Genomic DNA, 23,576 nt, shown 5'->3' with positions numbered 1-23,576 from the left:
CCTTTCCTTTCCTTCTCATCCACAAGTAATTTCCCACCAGCAGGATCTTCAGACCTGTTTTACCTTTTCATGGAAACACTTTTTCTTGGCTCTTCTCAAGGATGACTCATTTTTATCCTTGCCACAACTAGTTAGTCAAGTATATCAATCTGTTTATTTCCTGTGGAGTACTTTTCCCAATGTATGCTTATCAAGTTTAATAATTTATTTGTTTACTTGTATCTTATATTCCTTCTCCTATGAGAATACAGTTATAGTCAGGGTTTACCTGACTAACTTACTCTCACAGATTAGATCGTTCCTGGTTATAGTGTGTACTCAAATAATTTAATTATTCAATAAACAAAAGAAGGTTAGATTTAGATTTTAGCACAGGAAAATAAGGATTAAATCAATTATGTTTTGTAAATGATTACATATGGCAAGTAAAAGAGAGAATGTATTATTTTTTTTCCACCAACCTATCTCAAAGCACATTTGCCATAGAATAGACTATATTTCCTAGAAAGATATTTATCCCTGCACAAATCCACTGGGTCCAGAATAAAGATCACATAGAAAAGAAGTCATAGATATCTTCTCCAAATGTCAGAGAAGATTCTAAAATAAGAAATTGATAGTGTGGCAGGCACTGAGATTATTGTGTCCAATGTAAACAAATACCTTTTCCAGTGAGGAGTTGTAACTCACAGGCTAAACTATGATGAATACCTTAAACCATAGACTATTCTTTGAGGATAACTAAACGGCCTCATTCGCCATAATTACCCTGCTAATCTAGGGCTAGACTGTTAATACGATCATGAATATCATTCACTGTGTTTTGCTTAAGAGCAATTAATGGGATTAAAAAAAAGTAACCTAGTATGAATTGAGTTGTTTTATATGTATATCACTGTAAGAAGCCCGGTGAAGTGTAAAAGCATAATAAATTAGAGCCCCTAAGTTTAAGCCCCAAACTTAAAGAAGTTTGTCTTTCTTTATTGAGGTAATCTATATAAAATTAAACCCTTGTACTATATATATATTATATATATAAAAAAGGCATCTACATTTCAGAAAATGAATTTTGTGGAAGCGTAGAAGGCGCTGTGATATCCAGCTGTGAAAATTAAAATATGGATTTTTTTAAGTTGGCAATTAAATGAGCTAATACATGTAAAGTGCCAGGACATTCATGCTTTGTCAGAGTTAGCTCTTATGATTATTACCATTATCAGTGGACCATGCTGAGCACTTTGTATAGGTTAGCTCATTTGATTTCCCCTCCCCCTATTACAAAACTAACTGTATTATTATCATCATTTTTCAGAGATGAATAAACAGTGGTCTGGATATTTAGTAAGTAGTAGAAGCAGCATTGGACATTAATGGGCTTTGACTCAAGGGACCCACTCTATTTAATACAAAACATTTCTGACGGGATGACATACAGCAAATCATTTCATTCTTGAGTTCTACATTACAGAGAACAAAGAAGTTCAGGCTTTCCATGAAACAGACTGATTAAAGATCAAGCAAAATAAACATTGTAAAGCCTGTTTAGGAGGCACCGAGTAGTTTGTTCCTATTGGAGTATATGATTTATGTTGAATAGAAGTAGAAAATTAGGAGAGGAAATGAAGCTGTGGCCAACTTGTGAAAGTCTTGGAATCAAAGCAAGGAAATATAACGAATCCCTTCATATATTTTGTATATAGAACCCTTTACACATGATTTTTGTTTTAAAATTCATTTTTCTTGTCAATCCTATTTTAAAGAGGTATATTCAGATATTTTTATTATTTAGTGATTTTATAAAATATTGCCAAGTCAGAAGTTGTGGTGTTACAGAAATACCTTACTTGCAAGCTAACAAGTTAGCTGCTATAGTTTCACACACATATGCTAACAGAAAAATACAAGAACCTTGGAGCAGAAAAACAATTTGTTACTCACAGAGTAGAAGAAAGCACACACTCAAAGCACACAGAGCATTATCAGGAGGGCTGTATATTTAACTGAATATGTTGTGGGCTTGCATAAGAAAAGAATGCCAGAATAAGGAGACCCTGCATTCTCATGGGGCTGCCCATATCTGTCTGCCCCACACATTAGAGAGAAAGATTATTTGCTACCCTGAAATGTCAACTGGTTTTCTCCAGGGGACAGGTGGAAGGCATCTCTGGGTTTAGGGCTCCAGAATGTAAGCAAACATGCCTAGGAAGGTATTTGAAGTTAGTCATACTGTGAAGTTATTAAACAAAAAGTAGAAAGAAGTAATCCTAAACAACTGTGTTAGAGGAAATATTTCTCTTTAGTCATTAACTGAATCCTAAAATGTTTAATACTGTCGTTATGTGTATGTGTTGCATAATCTTCAAAATCCTTGAATGACAGTACATATGGAATTGTGTGAATTAAATCATACTTTTTATCTATATTATAGGTTACTATAATTCTAAAAATATAAACATTCTGGGATGCTTGGGTGGCTCAGTGGTTGAGTATCTGCCTTCGGCTCAGGACATGATCCAAAAGACCCACGATAGAGTCCCACATCAGGTTCCCCTCGAGGAGCCTGCCTCTCCCTCTGCCTGTGTCTCTGCCTCCCTCTCTGTGTCTCTCATGAAAAAATAAATAAAATCTTTAAAAATAAATAAAAACTAAAAATATGAACATTTTATTTTATGACAATGTAATACAATGAGATCTTAAGGAAAGAATATATACTCTACCTCTGAGTGGTGATCTTCTTATCTTGGGTCTCATAATTGGATTATTTTTCTCATTTTTTCTTCTTTTTTACCTGTTTATATATATATATTACTTGGAAGAAAATTTTCTTTTCACTTTGAATCTATTATAAAATTAACTTTCATTTTCAAGAATGAAAGCCTGTCTCTTAGACTAACCATCTGGCATATAACAATGAGGACTTTTGATTCAATATTTAATAAGATTATTGAAAGCATCATTAATATAACAGATCTTTAAAAAATAGCAAAGACAAGATAAAGGATAGAAATAAATATTTACTTTGAAATAAATTAAAATGGAGCACCTGCATGGCTCAGTCTGTCAAGTGGCTGCCTTAGTCTTTGGTCATTATCTCAGGGTCCTGGGATTGACCCCCACAGGGGGCTCCCTGCTAAGCAGGGAGCCTGCTTCTCCCTCTCCTCCTAGTTTATGCTGTCTCTCACAAATAAATAAAATCTTAAAAAAAAAATGAATCAAAACCATGATTTTGTCAATTATAAAAGTGGTGGCTGATAATCTTGTAATGTCTTTTGAGTCTTTTGAAGTGAGAGAGAGAAAACTTGGAGTTCAAAATCCACCAAGTATGTTGAGTCTAGTGCCTTCCCTCACCTACTTTTGAATGACTATAGCCTTGTAAAATGAAACAATAGCCTAGCTCTAAAGGAACTTAAATCAAGTTTCAATTATCTCAATCTCCATAATAACTGAAGATGATCTGTTTATATAATAGCCCTCAGTCTCCAAAAGACATAAACCCATTCCATATGAGGCTGTTAACCAAGACCTGAGAGATTTCCCATACTTTCCTCATATAATATTCATACCTCAACTAAAAATAACTGTTTTTCCTAAGAAATGAGAAAACAAACAGCTAAAATTGAAATACAGTCTCCTGATAACTGAAGTATGAGAAATTAATATTACTCTAACAATGCTTAATATGTTCCAATGGATAAAATATGATTTTTCAGAAAATATGAAGCTATAAAAAGGAACAGGACTTCTTGGTTTATAGTTTCACATGTAAGGAGCTTGAAAGTCACCACTCGATTCTAACAAGTAAAAAGCTAAACAGACTAAAAAAATCAACAACTCTTCTCAGATCCAGATGAGAAGGGAGGACACAGGCTGAACTGCTTCCCCCAAGACTGGAGAGACAGAGGAATAGAGGAAGTCACAGTTTATCCACACAGAGTCTCTTCAGGTAGGGGAACCTGCAAGGCAATGCTCGACTTGGTTGGGGGAGTCCCCACAACACTGTGAGCTTTACCTTCATGAAGTAGTTTCTATGAGGGTTCCACAATTATTGGGGGAAAAGCCCTTAGCTTCCAGCCAGGGAAGGAGAAAAAAAAAAAAAAAACATTTTGAAATACATCAAAACATTCTGTTCTTAATAAGGCCTGCTCTTAGGGGAAACCAGTTAACCAGAGCTTAGAGAGCTAGGGAATATTCAGAACCTAACTGATCTGCAGAAGGGAATTACTGAACTTCAGCCCACTCTAGGCACACATAGATTAACAGTAAATGGATAGAGAAAAATATATCATGCTGACACTAATTAAAAGGAAAAAAGGAGTTGCTATGTGAATTTTAGGAAGAACAGACTTCAAAGTAAGCAAATTCATCAGGGATGAAACAAGCACATTCATAGGATGAATCTCTAAGACAATAATTTTTCTTAATGTGTAAGTGCCCATCATCAGAGCATCAAACTACATGAGGCAAAAACTGATAGAACTGAAAGGAAAAGTAATAGATGAAGTCACTACCAGAGTTGGAGACTTTAACAATCCTTTCTCAGAAATGGATGGATTTAACAGGCAGAAAAATCAGTCTTCTGTGGTTTGGGGCTTGGCCTGGGAGGTAGAGATTTCCATTTGGTGAGATAAGAATTGAGTCTTGCTTTCTTAGAAGTTCCCATTTCTTGCCCTACTATTCATCCGGTCTTAAAAGCTCTGAGTTCCAAGTGGCCTGTTCTTGTCTGGAGTGTATATTTCTGAGTATGTGTCTGCAGTCTCTGGCCATGAGGGACACTTTCTCCACACTGCGACCAGGTCTATAGAGTGCTCAGTCTTAACTTGTGGTACATTTGCAACTCAATATGGGTTTTCAATTTGTACAGAATAGTTAGAATATTATGTTAAAATTGTGAAACATGAAAAAATATGTTTTAATTTGCATTTCCCTGGTGGCGTATGATGTAGAACATCTCATATGCTTCTTTGCCATCCATATATCTTCTCTGAAGATGTGATTTTTTATAAGGGAGAAGATATGTACATGTGGGAGCAGGAAGTAAAAGGGAAATCTCTGTGCCTCCCTCTCAATTATGTTGCAAATCTAAAACTGCTCTTGAAAAAAAAAAAAAGTCTTTTAAAGAACATTCCAGGGGCACCTGGGTGGTTCAGTGGTTGATCATCTGCCTTTGGCTCAGGTTGTGGTCCTCGGGTCCTGGGATCTAGTCCCACATCAGGCTCCTCACAGGGAGCCTACTTCTCCCTCTGCCTGTGTCTCTGTCTCTTTCTCTGTGTCTCTCATGAATAAATAAATAAAATCTTTTGTTTTTAAAAGAACATTCCAAACCAAATAAAACAAGTGAAAAAATAAAAATCAAATGGTTGATTTTTACAGTAGATTTACCACAACTAAAGAAAAATTTGAGAATTAAAAGAACAAAATGGAATACAGAAGGACAAGTTGCAAATTGTGAAGAAAAAAAAAAAAGTAAGTAGCCATAATGTGTATTAGTTTACAAGAGCTGCTACAATAAAATTCCAGAGATGGAGTTTCTTAAATAACAGAAATTTATTTCTCACAGTTCTGGAGCCTGGAATTTGAAGAGCAAGATGGTAGCTGGTTTGGTTTTCCCTAGGTCTTTCCTTGGCTGGCAGATGTCCACCTTCTCCCTCTGTCTCATATGGCCTCTCCTCTGGTATTTCTTCCAGCAATCATATTGGATAGGGCTCCATTTATGACCTCATTTAACTATAATTACTCCTTTAAAGGCCCTATCTCCAAATAGAGTCATATTAGGGATTCTTCTTTTTGTTGCTTTTGGCTTTGAATTATTTGTCGGTAGAGTTTACCACCTACCCAGGCGCTCTGTGAATAAAACCTGTATTTTACAGCTCTTCTATATTTAGCTAAACTTTTTTCTCTTTCAATCTCTTTCAATGTGTCTTTAATGCATTCAGCAAAATGTAATGGATTATTTTGACAGTTTATTTTGTTGTACTTGTAAAGTTATCTATTTCTGGGAATTCAACTTCCAGTTGTATTTCTTTTTAATGATTCGATGTACAGCCTCTCTCTTTGACACATGGCTAAAACATACTTTTCCACTAATTCTCAGTTGAGCTTTTCATATATCAAGGGTGGCCATAAGAGATTTTCTTACCTTATGTGTCTCTAATCACAGAAGCTAAGGGAAGGGTTTCCATTAAAATAATTTATTTCAGGCAATAGCCCCAATGAAAATGATTAGTGAAACTGGAGGAAGTAAAATGGCTGAAGCGGCAAATTCTAGGTTGTACTATTAATCTAGTGAACACTAGGGTCAATTGGAAGTAATGCTCCTTAGGACTACCTGAGGACCATGCTACACATACCTCAGAATTGCCTGCCTGATACGCAGAAGAGAATATTTGCTACTGACTCTCATCTCCCATTGACCAATGGTTGCTCACAGGGTTTTTACAGCCTTGCATTTCCAGATTTTATAAAAGTGGCTCCTTGAAATCATATACGGGTGGATCATGCAGTGGCAGTGGCAAATATATTACTTAAGGAAAGCTAGATGTAATGTGAGGTTAAAGCAAGGTTCAGTCAGACTTTTACTGGCAACTGGTTGGACCAAAGTGGGGGTTAAGAAATGTGAGGTTAGTTATTAATTATCTGCTCTTTTTTGTCAGATATACTCATTTCCTACATTAAATTCAGCCTATTAAGGGATGCCTGGGTGGCTCAGTGGTTGAACATCTTTGGCTCAGAGCATGATCCAGGAGTCTTGGGCTCAAGTCCCACATTGGGCTCCTTGCATGGAGCCTGCTTCTCCCTCTGCCTATGTCTTTGTCTCTTTCTCTGTGTTTCTCATGAATAAATAAATAAAATCTTTTAAAAACATCAGCCTATTAAAAGGTCTTCAAGGTGGGTATGTGGTGGCAATCTCAAAATATGCTTAATACAGGACATTTAATGATTAAAACTACATTTTATTGTACTATTTACTCAGCTATCTATCCATATTGACATTTATCCACATTGATATTTAGTGTACAATTCATTCTAGATATCCTCAATCTTTATTAACACTGGAATTCACGTAGGTTTCTTTCCTGATGGGATTCTCTAAAACTTTATCTCAGAAAAGACAAACACTGAATTGTTTTACTTTTGTCACACTTTTGCAGTAATTGCCTATTCTTGGTTATCACTGGATATGAATCATTAAGAAATATCCCTTTGTATCTTCTCATTTCCAGATTACTCTTTCTGTCACCATTGTGTGTAGCAGCCTGATGGTAATAAAAGTCTATTAACACCATCAATATACTAACAGCTTTCTTTACTTGTTAGTTTACACTCATGAGAAGCCCCAAAAGATATTTTTGTTTGTTTGTTTTTTGCCTCAAAAGGTATTATAGCTTCAGGTTAAGTGGAAAAATTACTGGTTATCATCAAGAATGACTCCCCAAACACAGAAACCAGGTTTTTTGATTCATCACAGCCCAATATTGTGGGGATGGAAGCACAAATTCCTAAGTGTTTCATTGGAAATAATACAGAGAGTGCCAATTCTATGCTCACCTCTTGATTCCTGGACCCATAGCTTATAGATTTTGGGACTCCGAACCAAATCTTAGTCCCCATTGCGGTATGTATAACATAAGCTTGAAAAGAGTAACTCTCATTATTATTATGCTAGCACTATACCAAAAGACCATGCCAACCAACATTTTATCACAATGAGAGCTTATCAGCATAGAATATCTCTCTCTCTCTTTCTCTCAGGCTCTCTCAGATCTCTTTCTCTACCTACCTATCTCTTGATATTCATCAATGTTCTACATATATTTTGCTATATCTATGATATGTATACATATATATACATATATATGTTTAATATACATAGTACATAATTAAAGGTTGCATATATCATTTAGAGTGTATATTATATGTATTATATATTATATTATTATATTTACATATATTTAAAATGTGTGTATGTGTTTGGAGCTACAGCTGCTGTTTTATCTATGGTTCTTCTCTGCAGAACTGAGAAACTGAGTTATCAGGTACATCTAACAAATCAGGATATGCTCTTTTGTGAGTTAGTGTTTACCCATTTTATCACTTTAATTTGCAATTAAGTTTATGAAAGGTCAGTTGAAGAATGTTTGTTGTGAGTCTTGGCATACATAGTCCTCATGATATGTTTTATCTGCATCTATATAATTTTATCTCTATAATCTATAACTATATCATCTATCTATCTCTATATATGAGATATATACATATATATGTGTATATATTAGAAATAGTTATTGTCCTGGTTCTCCATCCAGTGCTATAAATTTGTTTTTTAGCTCTGAAAGGCTATTATGTAAAATCCCATATCAATAAATCAGACTTTGGTTAGAATTGCAGTAGTTGTGGTGGCAGTGGTACTCTAGACAGAGAGGGAAAAATAATTTCTTGAATAGAAAATAACTCCCAGAAGGATGAATCCCTGTCCTTTTCAGGATGGATGTGTTCTAAAATAATTTTGTGGTACTGCGTATTGACTTTATTAAAGAATAGCAACACATTGAGTGTTTAGCTGCTGGCAGTTTGGCAATTAACAGCAGCAAGAGCTAGACTAGCATCAGTGAAAAGGACAACATGCAGTGAATTCTGTGTAGCTGCTATTCCTACCACTATGTCCCCTCTGTTTGTAGAACTGTGATTTAATTATTGTATTAGCCAAGGATAGAGACTAGCTAATATCTACAGGGAAAAATCTGTCTAGTAGTAGATTGAGTGGTTCTTCTGAATTTATTATTCTCTGTTGGCATTGAAGTAATGTATGCATGCTTTCTTCCAGTTAGATAGGTCCATCTATATACTTCTTTTCCAAACATCTTTGTTCCTAATCCTTTAATCTTCATCTTTTCAGCTTCCAACATACCCACCATGCCATTTGACACTGCCTTCAAGTCTGTGTATGTCTATACTTCAAGCAACTTCTCTCTGTATACAAAGTAAGTGACTAAGTGTGTTACAGATATGGGGGAGATTTTCCCTTTACCTCTCTCCTTCTAGGTTAGTTACCCTTAGGTGTAGTTATAGTGTGAATGTAGTCTGTTTTCATGAATACAAACATATGGAACCAATCTATCTATGAGCCAACTCAAGATTTTTTTTCCATCTTCTGGTCATTCATATGGAATTTTAAATGTGTAAATAGGTGAGAAACTTTGGGGTACCTGAGATAGGTGATTGAGAGAGTCTGGTATACACATTAATGCAATTTACTCATGCCCTCTAAACATTCACAGGACAAAGCAGATGTAACATCTTCATTATATAAGCAATTGCTGCTAAGCCTACTTGACCTTATGTGTGAGTAGTTCACATTTTGTATTCACAGCCATCAAAAGTTTGAGTACTTTTTTTCTTGTGCTTTTAATGTCATATCTAAGAACCTGTTAAATCGCAAATGCACAGCAACAAATTTGGAGGACTTAATACTCAAATTTTAATCAATATAATACATTGAATGAATAGAATAGAATGATAAAAGCCACATGTTCATCTCAATCAATACAGAAAAAGTATTTGACATATGAAAAAAAAAGACTTATGAGCACTGTGTCATGATAAACAGACCTAATAAACTAGAAATATAGGGTAATTTCCTCAGCCTAATAAAAAGAAGGTAAGAAAACTCCTCAACTAGCATCATACTCAATGTTGAAAAATTGACGCCTTACCTCTAATATCAAGAACCTTTCAGTTTTCACCATTGAGCATGATGCTAGCTGAGAATTTTTCATAACTATAGGGAACAAACTGAGGGTTGCTGGAAGGGTAGTGGGTAGGAAGATGGGATAATTGGGTGATGGATATTAAGGAGGGCAGTTGATTAGCGCTGGGTGTTATATACAATTGATGAATCACTAAATTCTACCCCTGAAACTAATAATACAGTATATGTTAACTAAACTGAATTAATAAAAAAAAAAAAAAAAAGACAAAAGGGACACCTACCTGGCTCAGTTAGAAGAACATGCAACTCTTGATCTTGGGGTAATGTGTTTAAGCCCCACATTGAGCATAGATATTATGTAGAAAATAAAAAGAACAAAACAAAAACCAAAGTAGCTATATTAGTCATAGAAAAAGAAGACTTCAGAATTAGGAAGATTACTAGGAATAAAGAGCATTGAATAATGATAAGTCTTACTTTTTCAAGAAGGTGAGAAAACCCTAAACATTTATGCATCTTACAAGAGAGCATCAATATACATTTGATAGAAATTGCTCAAATGAGACAAAATAGTCAAATCCACTGTTATCCAATATTAAATATATAATATGATTATTATTATAGTATTTTGAGAGTTTACTGACTACTTTTTATCACTCTAAATAATTAAAACTATAATATTATCCTTAATTCATTAAAATAATCATTTGAGTTACATATCTTCACTTTACAGGTAATTAAATAGAGCCAATGAGAACTTAGTAGTAGGTCTCTGTCAGGTAGCTAGCAAGCCAGGCAAAGAGAGGGCTTGTTTGATATTGTTTGATAACCTTACAAGAATAAGAGTAACTTGAGGAGTGTTATATATATATATATATATATATATATATATATATATATATATATATATAAAGGGAGGGTATATATATATATAAAATCCAAACACATCCTTCATGGTTTTGAACATGGACAAATTTTGGAACATGATGTGAGTTCTGTTACACGATTCATGAAAATGTGTCCATTTGAGCACATGTGCTCTAGGGATTTGTTCAGTTGTGTCATGTTGACTGTTAAAGGCTCCAGCAGCATGTATAAAAATGTGGAGCAGGTAATGGAAATACAGAGCTAAGGTGGAAGGTTGGCACCGGAATTAATGTTTTGAATTTTTCCCATTTGTTATTAAATTTGTGGAATAATTAACTTTTTCAGAAGAGAAAAAAATAAAAATAGAGAGCTACAGTCAGAATCTTGTAGGAAAAAATACTTAAGAAGGGAAGGAAAGCACATGTAGATAGGATGGCCAAAGAAGAGGCAGATGACCTGTAAGACTTAGAATTGGAAGCCAGGGAAAGACAAATTTGAGAATGGAGTGAAAGGGTACCTACAGTCAAAGTTTCAGAGACAGAGAAGGCAAGAATAGGAAATGGCTATCTGCTTGGCTTTTAGCACTCCCAGTTATCCAGAGTTAAGGAGAGAATGCAGGAAGAGTCCTGTGAGAAAGTTTAAACAATATAAGCTACTCTTTCAAGAAAACAGGCTGTGAGCGGGAAGAGACGATTCAGCAGCTGAAAGAAGGCACAGATTAGAGGAACTTTTAAGCTGTTTACACTATAATGGAAGGTTGGCGATTGTTATATAACTTGTTCTATGTTCCCTGTCTTAATTTGCATAAACATTATCGAAATTGGGAGAAAAAACTTCATATTCCGTACAATACTGGCAATATGAAAAAACTACAAATTAGACTACAAATTAAGGACATATTTAACTCGGTTGACCTTTGAGAGAAACAAAGGAATCTTACCCTCCCTTTTTATCCTTGCCAAGTGGAATGCTAGAGCTTTTATGATACTTCTAAGTCTCTTCTACCAGAAACAATAATACTGCTTAAGTGACTGAAGCTATTGAATGAATTCCTAAGGCTTTCTTATGTAAGCACATTAAGGGAAAGCATGTAAAATTACATTATAGTAATACAGACTTGTAATCTTTGTAGAACCACAAAAGAAAAGAGAATATTTATATTACAATTGGTTCCACCTCTTTGAGCCTTAAGAACTGGTTGAAAGTGCCTTATTTACAAACATTTCAAATTTGTATTCTTAATCTATGAATTCAGTGACTAGAAAAGTCATTAAAATTATTATATTTAGATTCTGATGTTTGCTGTCATGTTTCAGTTTGTATTTTCTAAACATAACAGCATTATTTCCGCTTGCATATTGATATCGTAGTTCTAAATAGTCTTTACTTCTGAAGGTATTATTAAATATATCTGTGCATTGCTAGACACAGAACATACTGAAGTGTCAAGAAAAAGTAGAATATTTTGAATATTTTCTCTACTAAGAAAAACTCCAAATATTTCTGAGTATTTATCTAAAAGAATTGAAAGCAGGATCTCAATGAGCTATCAGCATCTCCGTGTTCACAATAGCCAAGACGTAGAAATAACCTAAATGTCCATCAATAGATGAATGGATTAAATGTGTAGAATATGTATGTTTCAGCCTTAAAAAGAAGGAGATTTTGCCATATGTGACCATATGAGTGAACCTTGAGGACATTATGCTAGGTGAGATAATCCAGTCCCAGAAGGACAAACATTGTGTGATTCCACTTGTACCTAAAATAGTCAGGTTTAGAGAAGGAGAGAGTAGGATGATCGTTGCAGGAGCTGGGGTGAGGGAAAAATGATAGTTACTAATAAGCAGGTATAAATTTTTCACTATGCAAGATGAATAAGTCCTAGAGATACACTGTTCAACACTGTGCGTACAGGAAATACTATATTGAACACTTCAAAATCTGTTAAGACAGCAATCTTTTGATAAGTGTTCACACTACAATATTTTTTTTAAATAGAAAGTTCCCAGGGTTGTAATGAAAATATTTCAAAACCCAATTTCCATTGTGAATAGAATACCTCCTCATCATAGGCAAATTAATTTCAACCTTGCCAGAAAATCATTTTGTCTTCAACAGAATCACTAACCTGCCCTCTCTATTTTATCATACCTGACATACATTCTCACTTTAAACAAGTAAGATTAGGGGTGCCTGGGCAGCCCATTGGATCTGACTTTGGCTCAGGGTCATGATCTGGGGTGTTGGGATCAGGCTCTGTATTGGGCTCCCTGCTCAGTAGAAGTCTGCTTCTCTCCCTCTCCCTCTCCCTAGTCATGCTCACTCTGTCTCTCTCAAATAAATAAAATCTTTAAAAAAATAAGAAAGATTATTACCCTATCGTCCTATACATCACACTGGCATTCATTTTAATATATCATCTTAAATTACCCTGAAAATATCCTAAGAATGGCACTTCTAATATCTTTATTTCCTGTCATCTTCTTTCAGCACTTTCATAATTTTATGCATAATTCTAGTGCGATAATAATTAATAATAATTACTATTAATAATCTTGGTGATAAAAGAAATAAAAATCCTAATGCTGTATTTGTTGTTTATGATACCATCGAGTTTTCAAATGTTCTGATTCTTAGAAACTTGATCATTAAGGTATATTATTATTAGTTATTAAATATATTCTATCTAATTGTCTTATTACCTGTAATATCCAAATATTTTTACACTATTGGTATAAACAGTGAAATATGGATATTAGTAAATACATTTATTTTAATGTGAGTAAATTTATTATATGTTAAAGCATGAAATTTTAAGAGACTAAGAACTATAAAATCACCATTCTCTTCTGGAGAATTAAAATATAATTATCAAAGCATAATCGCCATGACATATATTTTTCATTATTGTTAAATCCAATTAATGGTATCTCTCTTAATTTACAAATTTGCTGTGATTTAATTTGATTAGACAGGTATCAATTTATCCATTTATTGACAAACATTTATTATGTGTAAGTTAAAGTACTCGTTACTGTGGAAGACAAAATCAATTCAAATAAAGATGTTTTCTTCTGTCTAGTAAAGAATAGAATATTTTTACATTAGTAAGTTTTAAAGAATACATAATTTACTAAGGGGATGTTTGGAATACAGTCAACGAAGAACCCTAGGAATATAAAATTTTATCTCCCCAAAGAAGCTCTTGATAGTGTAACCAGTGAACTCCACATTGTTAAATCCCTAGGCAATACCTATTTCTCTTCATCATGAACTGAACAGCAGCATCTGCCATCTTCAAGAACTTCTGTTGCACCATACTGTCTTCATTCTCTTCCTAATATGTTGACAGCTCATTCTCAATCTCCTTTGCTGTTTCTTCTTCATCCTTACAAACTCTGCATTTTAGTTTCCTAAGTTTCTGTCCTAGAATGTCTTTTCTGCTGTATCTCATGTCTTCAAGACTGTGCATGTGTTGAGCACTCCCAAAGTTATAACTCCAGACAGGACCTCTTGCCTGAACTCTAATTCTGCATATTCTAACTATCTTTTAGATATTTCTACTTGTCTGTCTAAAGGCATCAAAGGGGTAACTGGGTGGCTCAGTTGGCTAAATGTCTGCCTTTGGCTCAGGTCATGATCCCAGGGTTCTGGGATTGAGCCCTGCATCGTTCTCTTTGCTCCATGGAGTCTGCTTCTGCCTCTCCCTCTGCTGTTCCTCTGCTTGTGTTCTGTGGGTCTCTCTCTCTCTCTCTCTTAAATAAATAAAACTAAAATCTTTTAAAACATTAAAAAAAAAGGAATCTCAAATTTAGCATGTATGGAACTGCTCTCATGATTTTATCCTGCTCCTCAAACTGGTCCTTCTTTTAGAATTTGAAATCTGATTAGTAAATGCTAACTCCCTTCCTGTAGTTGCACAGAACTACAAACTCAGAAACATTTTGACCTTCCTTTTTTTTTTTTTTATCTTTGACCTTTCTTGCTCTTTGTTCCCTAACCATCTTCAATCATGTTGGTATTCATTCAAAATATGTTAAAAGGGAATCCCTGGGTGGTTCAGCGGTTTAGCGCCTGCCTTCGGCCCAGGGCGTGATCCTGGAGACCCAGGATCCAGTCCCAGGTCAGGCTCCCTGTGTGGAGCCTGCTTCTCCTTCTGCCTGTGACTCTGCCTCTCTCTCTCTCTCTGTGTCTTTCATGAATAAATAAATAACGTCTTTAAAAGCAAAACAAAATATGTTAAAAAATTATCCTGTCCTTTCACCATGTTTATTGTAATACCTTAATCTAAGCCACCATCAATTCTCAGTGAAGTTACTGCAATAGCTTTTTTAAAAAAGAAATACAAAAGAGTTCAGCCAGTGAATGAGATAAGAAAATAAGTTTATACGAATGAGAGAAAAACAATAAATAAAATGTTTTTCATTTAAGCTGATATGTCCATGTTGGATTCAATCTTAAGGAATCTAATAAACCTCTTTTCCTGACAAAATAAAACAAAAACCTAGAGCTAATAAGCAAAGTTAGTAGGGTTACAGTATATGCTATTAGTGTGCACAAGCAATTGTATTTTTGTATTCTTGCAAGAAACAATCCACCGATTAAGAAAGTAATTCAATTTGCAATAACATCAAGAATTATAATACACTTTGGAATAAACTGGAAAAAATGAACACCTAAAAAATGAATACCTATAACATTGCAAATTACAACACATGGCTGAGAGATATTAAAGAAGATGCAAATACTTGAGAATATACTATGTGCATGGGTTGGAGGTCTTAATTTTAAGGTGACAATTCTTTCTAAACATATGTAGAGATTTAATGCAATTACTATCAAAATCCTAGCAGCCTTTTTTTGTAGAAACTGACAAGCTGATTTTAAAATTCAAAGCACTTGGGCAGCCCAGTTGGCTCAGTGTTTTAGCACTGCCTTCAGTCCAGGGCGTGATCCTGGAGACCTGGGGTCAGTCAAGTCCCACGTCAGGCTCCCTTCATGAAGCCTGCTTCTCCCTCTGCCTGTGTCTCTGCGCCTCTCTCTCTCTCTCTCTCATGAATAAAGAAAATCTTTAAAAAAAAACTCAAAGCATTTGCCATAATCAAAAACAGTCTTGAACCTATAATATATGGCTTCAAAAATTGCAATAAAGTAAGACATTATGGTACGGGCATTAGGTTAGGTATATAAAACAAAGGAACAGATTAATACTCCAGAAATATTTTTATATAAGCCCATGAAAAGATGCTCAATATCATTAGTCATTAGGAAAATGCAAAATAAAAGTACAAATAGATATACCTGCATAAACATTAGAATGGCAAACATTAAAAATAATGACAAAATCAGGTATTAGGATAACTAGAAACCAGAACTCTGTTGGGACGCCTGGGTGGCTCAGCGGTTGAGTCTGCCTTCAGCCCAGGGCATGATCCTGGAGACCAGGGATCGAGTCCCACATCAGGCTCCCTGCATGGCGCCTGCTTCTCCCTCTGCTTCTGCCTGTGTCTCTGCCTCTCTCTTTCTGTGTCTCTCATGAATAAATAAATAAATAAATAAATAAATAAATAAATAAATAAAATCTTAAAACAAACAAACTGGAACTCTCAAACATTGCTGGTGGAAGGGTAAAATAATATAGATTCACAGCAAACATGTGGCAAATCTTATCTCCATGATAAGAAAATAATTAAAAATTACTTATTTATAGGATGGGTAGTAGGAGAGCAGTGCACAGTTATTCTCTTTCTGAGGATATGCTATTTTTTTAACTCTCAAGCAAACTATAATCTGTATGGACTTTTAACATGTTGATACTCCTCAACGCATCACACAATTTTACTGTATCAGTAATAGCATACTAATCAGAACTGGTTAATCAGAAGTAACAATTTTGATACATGTCCTAGTAAGACCCACGTTTGCAAGGAGATTATAATAAACTCTGCAAAAGAAGTCTTGTCTAGTTACGATGATTTCAGAAGTTCAATGATCTAAATTATATTGAAATATTTCTTGTAAGATGAAAAGAAAACAACAAGGTATTTCACTTTACATGCCCTTACTAATAAGACAGACATCCAGTTTTCTTTCCAGTGAAGGCATCTCTTTGCACATCCTCTGCACCCTTAATTTAGCTCTAATTGTCATTTATCAATGCTGCTTCTTTTCTCAATTACTGTCCATTTATTATGAAAAATGATCATTTAAATAAATTAAAAAATTCACCCTTGTTTACCATACAGGAACACAAAAATCTTGAGGAAAAATAATCTCTGTAAATTACAACATCTACTTTACAAATTTCACAATCTCAGAAGTAGAAGTCTAAATTTGAAAAAATCATAGAAACCCAATGAATGCCTAGCCTAAACCCAATGAATACTTAGCCTAATAGCTAACTTCTTACTGCATATAACTATTACAACATTGGATAGTGTTGTATATAATTTGGCTATTACACCAGCTATTATAATATGATCATTAACTGGGTTTCTATGCTCCATCCCATGAATATTATAAATGGAACCATTAGAGCCATATCATTAATAAAGTATGTCATGCACTTTAAAAATATATAACTTTATAAAAATACTCTTATTCTTTGTTTTAAGAAATTCTTAAAAATTGCAAAAAGTATAATTTTAAGAGGTGCTTACATGAATTTTCCATATTATTCTATTCCCCTTCATGGGTCTTATGAAGTCTGAGCTTCTCAAAAATCTATTTTCCTCTGTATTTATGCATCTTGGAAATATATGTCCCTAGAATACATGAGTCCATGCCCACTTTTCCAGAGTGTAGAATTGTACTGAAAGTTTTGGAAAAATACATTACTTTAATATTAAAAATTCACATATATTATTTAAGGTAATTACATCAATGTTAAAATATGTAACTTCAAATATATTTTACACTTACCAATATTGCTTTGAGCTACAGCCCCAGACCCCAGAGGAACAAATTCACTCTCCTCATTATACATCTAAAATCAAAGTTTCTGAAGCAAATTTTAGATAAGTTTCTAGTAGGTGTAAAAATCCAGTACTTTCTAAGTTATTTCTCCTTTTTTGAAGAGAAAAAAAGAGTATTATGGTATAACTCTATAAGCTTATAATGTCTATTACCTAGATCTATCTACCACAACGAATTTTTTAAAAGTAAATTTCCATATAGTTAATAATGCCTGTGAAAGCAATGTTTCAAGTGCCCCTTTGTGTTTATGCCCATGTGTAATCACCTCCCCTTAAATGTAGGACTAGTGTAAATCTTCTGAAGACAGAATAGAGCAAAAGTAAGGTGTGTGTGTGTGTGTGTGTGTGTGTGTGTAGTGGAATTAGCATGAGAAAAGTTTTGGAGATTGAAGGTTCATGGTCATAGCAATAAAAGCTGCAAAAGTCATACAAAAAGCTGGAATATACAAGCTTTTGTTTTCAATTTTTTTCTTTTTGAAATATTGATGCATATGCATTGCTACATCTCAGGTAATTTTGAAGCATTTCCTTTTTGTTGCTCTATAAATCTTCTCTTGCCAAAGGGATCAGTTGGGATTAGTGGTTTTTCCCATAGCTAAAATACAAAGCAAAAAGGCCAAGAGTAATCTTACCTTTCAGGCAAATACACTTGAGCAGCAGCAACAGCCACAGCAGGTGTCTCTCCTTTGTACACTTTCCCACCTGAATATAGTTCTAGCATTTAAAGGGAATGGTATTTATGTTTTAACAAAACATAGCCCTAATGTAAGCTAACTACCTATATTGTGCTATTACAAAGAAATATTGATCCATTTTCCTGTTGTAGGGAAAGTGTCTATTTTAGACAGATTGAGAGATGTGGATTTTCAGCTTGATGCCTTTCCAAGATATTTAAATGGTGGTTTTTGACGTAAAAGAGAATAACGTACTGTTTTTTAAGCAGGTCACTTTTGTAATCAGTTAAATGGTTTGAGGAAAGAATGTTCTTATATAATAATTGAACAGCAGACAGATTTTCTATGTGAGTTTTCACAGGCACATATTAATTTTATTATAAGCTTGTCATAAATGGACTTTGTAGCACTCGCTGAATTCACAAACTCTAATTATACAACCCAGTAATAAAGATTTAGTAAACCCTCTATTAAATGTATGTTAATGTGCTTAAAATTGCATGCTATTGTTTAATAATGTGAAATGTTTAACAAAATACTATATTAAGATTTATAGGGGATCCCTGGGTGGCTCAGCGGTTTGGCGCCTGCCTTTGGCCCAGGGCGCGATCCTGGAGACCCGGGATCGTGTCCCACGTCAGGCTCTGGGCGTGGAGCCTGCTTCTCCCTCCTCCTGCGTCTCTGCCTCTCTCTCTCTCTCTCTGTCTATCATAAATAAATAAATAAATAAATCTTTAAAAATAAATAAAATTCACAGCATTTAACGCTTTTTCAGTTATTAAAAGCCTATTTTGATTCTGATGTGAAACAATCAAAATAGTGACAATGTTAGAGAAAATGTATATTAAGCTAAATCTTTACTGAATAGCTTTTCAATGTAATTCCCTGTAATCTAGGCTTTCTTAGAACCCAAGCTTTATATGAATTATGGCACAAAATTTCTCTAGATATATTGTTAATGCACTGCGTTCAGCATTTTATTTCCATCATCCCCACGAACAAATTTCACATTCATCCTAAATCTGTTCAGCCGCCTATCATTTCCAGGGCCCACATATGACCGCTGACTAAAAATATAGAAGGATGCATTATTTTAATCCAACGTGATCTTCCTCTGCCATAGAAGAATATTTCTGTCCCCTAAAAATTAAGTATTGTTATTAATAACTCAAAATATTAAATACTGCATCTTCCCTCTAAAAATAGTAGTACCAAAAATATATTAAGCACCTTACAACTTACAGTATTTTCACATACATCATCTCCTTTAATTCTCAGAGCATCTTTCTGAGGTAGGCAGAGACACTAGCATCCTATTTTTATAAATGAGGAAAATGTGGGCAGAAAACTTTATTGACTTGCTAAGGTTCATACACCCAGTGAGCAAAAAATCTAGAATTCACATATGGGTTTTCAGATTCTTTGCCTGGTGCTTTTTCACTGGAGCATGGAATCTTTCAAATGAAATAACAGTATGTTGTTAACATTTAAGATTAAATTATGCATGAGAAATAAAATTAGCATAGAGGATGAGGTTGACAGTTTAAGCAAAATGTTTCTGATTTCTAATAAACTAAAGATGGCGTACTGCAAAAGTGACATTAGTAATTGATATAATAACTTAATATTTATATGTATTTATCATATGTATGTACTTTATATATTTCCAAAACTTACTGAGAACAATATTTAAACCTAATAGAATATTTTCATATTTTACATTCCTGATGAAGATACTTTCAGTTTGCTATCCAAAACTTTTCTCAGTTCCTTTGTCTAGCTTCCTTTAATACAAACTGGAAAGCCAAAAGCTCATTCAGTTTTCCTTGCTTTGTTTCCATGGAAATTAATCCATGAGTAGTAACTGTAAGCTGGCTGGGAATACTTTTTTTTAAATAAATTTATTTTTTATTGGTGTTCAATTTGCCAACATACAGAACAACACCCAGTGCTCATCCCATCAAGTGCCCCCCTCAGTGCCCGTCACCCATTCACCCCCACCCCCCGCCCTCCTCCCCTTCCACCACCCCTAGTTCGTACTTTAGAGAATTTTTAATGTCCTTATGAAAAGAGAAAAAGGTAACTGAAGAAGCTCTGCCCAGTGATTGCACTTTCCTCTCTTGAAGGTGAGTGGGGTTTCTGGAGCTGCAATAGGCATCTTGCAACAGTGTAAGAAATATTGAAAGAATTATGTATATTAGCGTTGATGTTGTTGAACCACAAAAGCAACACAAGCATTACTATCTACTATCAGACTATTTATTACATTAGAAAAATAAAATCCTATATCTGTAATGTAATTATTAGATTCTCCATGTCAATTATACCTCAATAAAACTGGAGGAAAAGTTGGATTTTTCTTTACTTACCAGAGAATGTACTCTTAATTGTGACAACTGTTCTTAAACTTGTCACTTGAAAAGTAGTAAATGGGGGCACCTGGGTGGCCTAGTCAGTTTAGCATCTGCCTTAGGCTCCGGTCATGATCCTGGGATCCTGGAATCAAGCCCCACATCAGCCTCCCTGCTCAGTAGGGAGTATTTTTCTCCTTCTGCACCTCCTCTGACTTGTGCTCTTTCACTCTCTTTCTGTCTCAAATAAATAACTACAGTTTTTAAAAAGTAGTACATACAATTTACACTCTGTTTTTTAAAGATTTTATTATGTGTGTGTGTGTGTGAGAGAGAGAGAGAGAGAAAGCACCACCAGGGGGACTGGCAGAGGGAGAGGGAGAAGCAGGCTCCCTGGTGAGCATGGAGCCAGATGTGAGGCTCAATCCCAGGACCTAGGATCATGACCTTGAGCTGAAATCAGATGCTTAACTAAGCCACCCAGGCACCCCTAATTTACATTCTCTGAAAGGAAAATAAAAATCATATATGAGCTTTCATATCATTGTCAAATGTGAAGATAAATATCACTGAAATTAATATTTTGATAAGCGCTTTGAGTTTTCCATATGAATGGGGCCATAGATGTTATCCAATTCTCCTCCCATTTTAACTTTGTTAAGGATCAAATCAATGGCAGATTGACATGAGCAAACATACCTTGAGTAGTAACTGGGAGAGAAATTCACAATATCCTATTATGGACCTTTTGACAAACAGATGCATGGTCAAATTGCAAGCTTTTCTATCACAATCATAATGAAGGAAGTAGAGCAATTGTTTAGTGGTTAGAATATATCTTCATTATTATGAATATACCTTATTAAAATATACATAGGAACTTATTTCTAGAGGGAAAATGATGTAGAAAAACAACATTTTTCCTGAAATTTTTCTACATTCCAAAAGAACTCCCTCCCTGGACAATATCTGACACTCTATGATTTAGTTTCACTCACCCATTTTATACTTGGAGACTCAAATAGGTAGATTTGGAGTTCCAAGTCATATACCTAACCACTAGATACATGTCTTCCCACTCAACTTCTCTCAAAGCTTGTTTTATTATTACACCTCACAAAATTATTTCTGTCATGCCCTCTCTATCACATTCTAAGTTACTTTTACCTCTACATATTATTTATGATATAATCCAGCTTCAACCGGTTTCTCTATATTTAGTTATGTTTTCAAAGTGTTTAATACTCTAATCTCCTACTCACTTCCACTGATACATTAGTCCATTATCTTATATAGATGACCAAAATAGTGGTACCAAAATAAATTTCCCTACTTAAAATCTTTACATATTATACACTGCCTCCTCTTTACTTGATCATACTTTTTTTTTCTTTCTTTCTTTTTTGGCTGAAAACATTTCAGTAGCCTCCTATTGGCAAGGAAACCCCTTAAGCTGACAGAACCGTTTACAGTATGGCTATATCTATAGTCAGTTTCACATCCTATTATTTCCCTAACCAAAACTACACTTGGCACAGAGAAAACTATATGTCCTTTGGTGAAAACACAATGATCTTTTCTGCCTTTCTTGAGTTGCTCATATTTAAGTATTCTTCTACTTGCTTCCACTTGTTATGCCCCATTCATCATGTAAGACATAACTAAAGTATGACATCTACTGATAGAACTTCCTGATTTGATGATAGAAACTATTACTTAAGATTCTGCCATAATATCATCAGAAGAAATGCCTGAGTGAGTTTGCGCAAAGGACAGAAGGCATGAGTTATTGTGTTATATCTGAATGCATTTTATCATGAGGTTTCACTGTAGTGATTTCTTCTGCCCTTGTAAAACTCTGAGCATATTTGTAACATGCTAGTCCATATATTATATTTTAATTATTATGTTTATTATCTCTAAGAGCATCTTTGAAGAAAGGGACAGTCTCATATACTTTAAATACTTGACACAATGTCTGACAAAATGTAGATCCACAGTCATTGTATTAAAGGACTGAAAAAGGTCCATAAGATTAAAATTGAGATAGAATGATTGTTACTGTGGTTGCTTATCTCTCTAAGCAAATCCTGTTGCTCTAACTTAACTATGAGTAAGCCTGTTGAGTATAAAAACACAGTTTAAAAAGCATTTCAAGAGATTATTCATGATATTTCATCTACTATGGTTCTTTCAATATTGATTTAACTTATTATGATAACATTATTTAACAGGAAACAATAAAAATATATACTGGAGTAATACCTGGCACTAAACTCAATAATGTGGAAAATGTGGCAATAAACAAATTACATTTCCAGACATCAATTGTACTTCTACATATATACACCTAATAGAGCTTTATTGAAAACATGTATTTCCTCCAAAATATTTTCTATAAGCTTTAGTATGTGTATTTTAAAAAGAAGAAAGCAATGGTTTGAGAAGAGATGGACCTGACTAGAAAGATATGGGAAAAAACATTGTATGCCTCCTAATGCCTGGAAAATGAGAATTTGAACATTTGCTTAGCCTTCAACATGAAAGCCACATGTGAGCACCACACAACCCTGGATCACTGGTTTTAAATAATTTTTAATAGCTAGTTAAATTTAAATTAATAACAATTTTAAATAACATTTAATTTAAATAATTTAAATAACAAGAATTTTCAATTCTTGTTTGCCAGCATCTTATTGGTACACAGAAAAATTCTGGATACTTTATGAGTTTGGTTCCTTTAAAGACACTTTATGTTTTGTTTGAGGGTTTGTTTTGTTTTGTTTTGCTTCATGACTTCTGTTTCATTGTTTGGTTTTGGTTCTTTGACTATATGCTTGGAATGATTTTTCCCCATCCCTGCACCCACCTCCCCTCCAGCAACCCTGGATAAAACATATTTGTTTCCTATAGTGAAGAGTCTCTAATGACTTCCCATTCAGTTTTCTCTTACTTCCCTATGATCCTCTGTGCTCTTTCCTATATATATCACTTTTATTTT

The 23,576-nt window shown here is 34.4% G+C and overlaps 1 long non-coding RNA gene across 5 annotated transcripts in view; it reads left to right on the top strand.

Moving 5' to 3' along the window:
- Positions 1 to 23,576, top strand: part of LOC144283199 (uncharacterized) — a 202,558-nt gene that overhangs the window by 83,695 nt on the left and 95,287 nt on the right. For all 5 annotated transcript variants that reach the window (XR_013351621.1, XR_013351620.1, XR_013351617.1 and 2 more), the window contains one exon: positions 8,894 to 8,978. This is a non-coding gene — a long non-coding RNA (uncharacterized LOC144283199). The remainder of the gene's footprint in view (positions 1 to 8,893; positions 8,979 to 23,576) is intronic.

The sequence above is a fragment of the Canis aureus genome, chromosome 14 (genome assembly GCF_053574225.1).
Source record: "Canis aureus isolate CA01 chromosome 14, VMU_Caureus_v.1.0, whole genome shotgun sequence".
NCBI lineage: Eukaryota > Metazoa > Chordata > Mammalia > Carnivora > Canidae > Canis > Canis aureus.
This window is presented reverse-complemented; position numbering and strand designations above follow the sequence as displayed.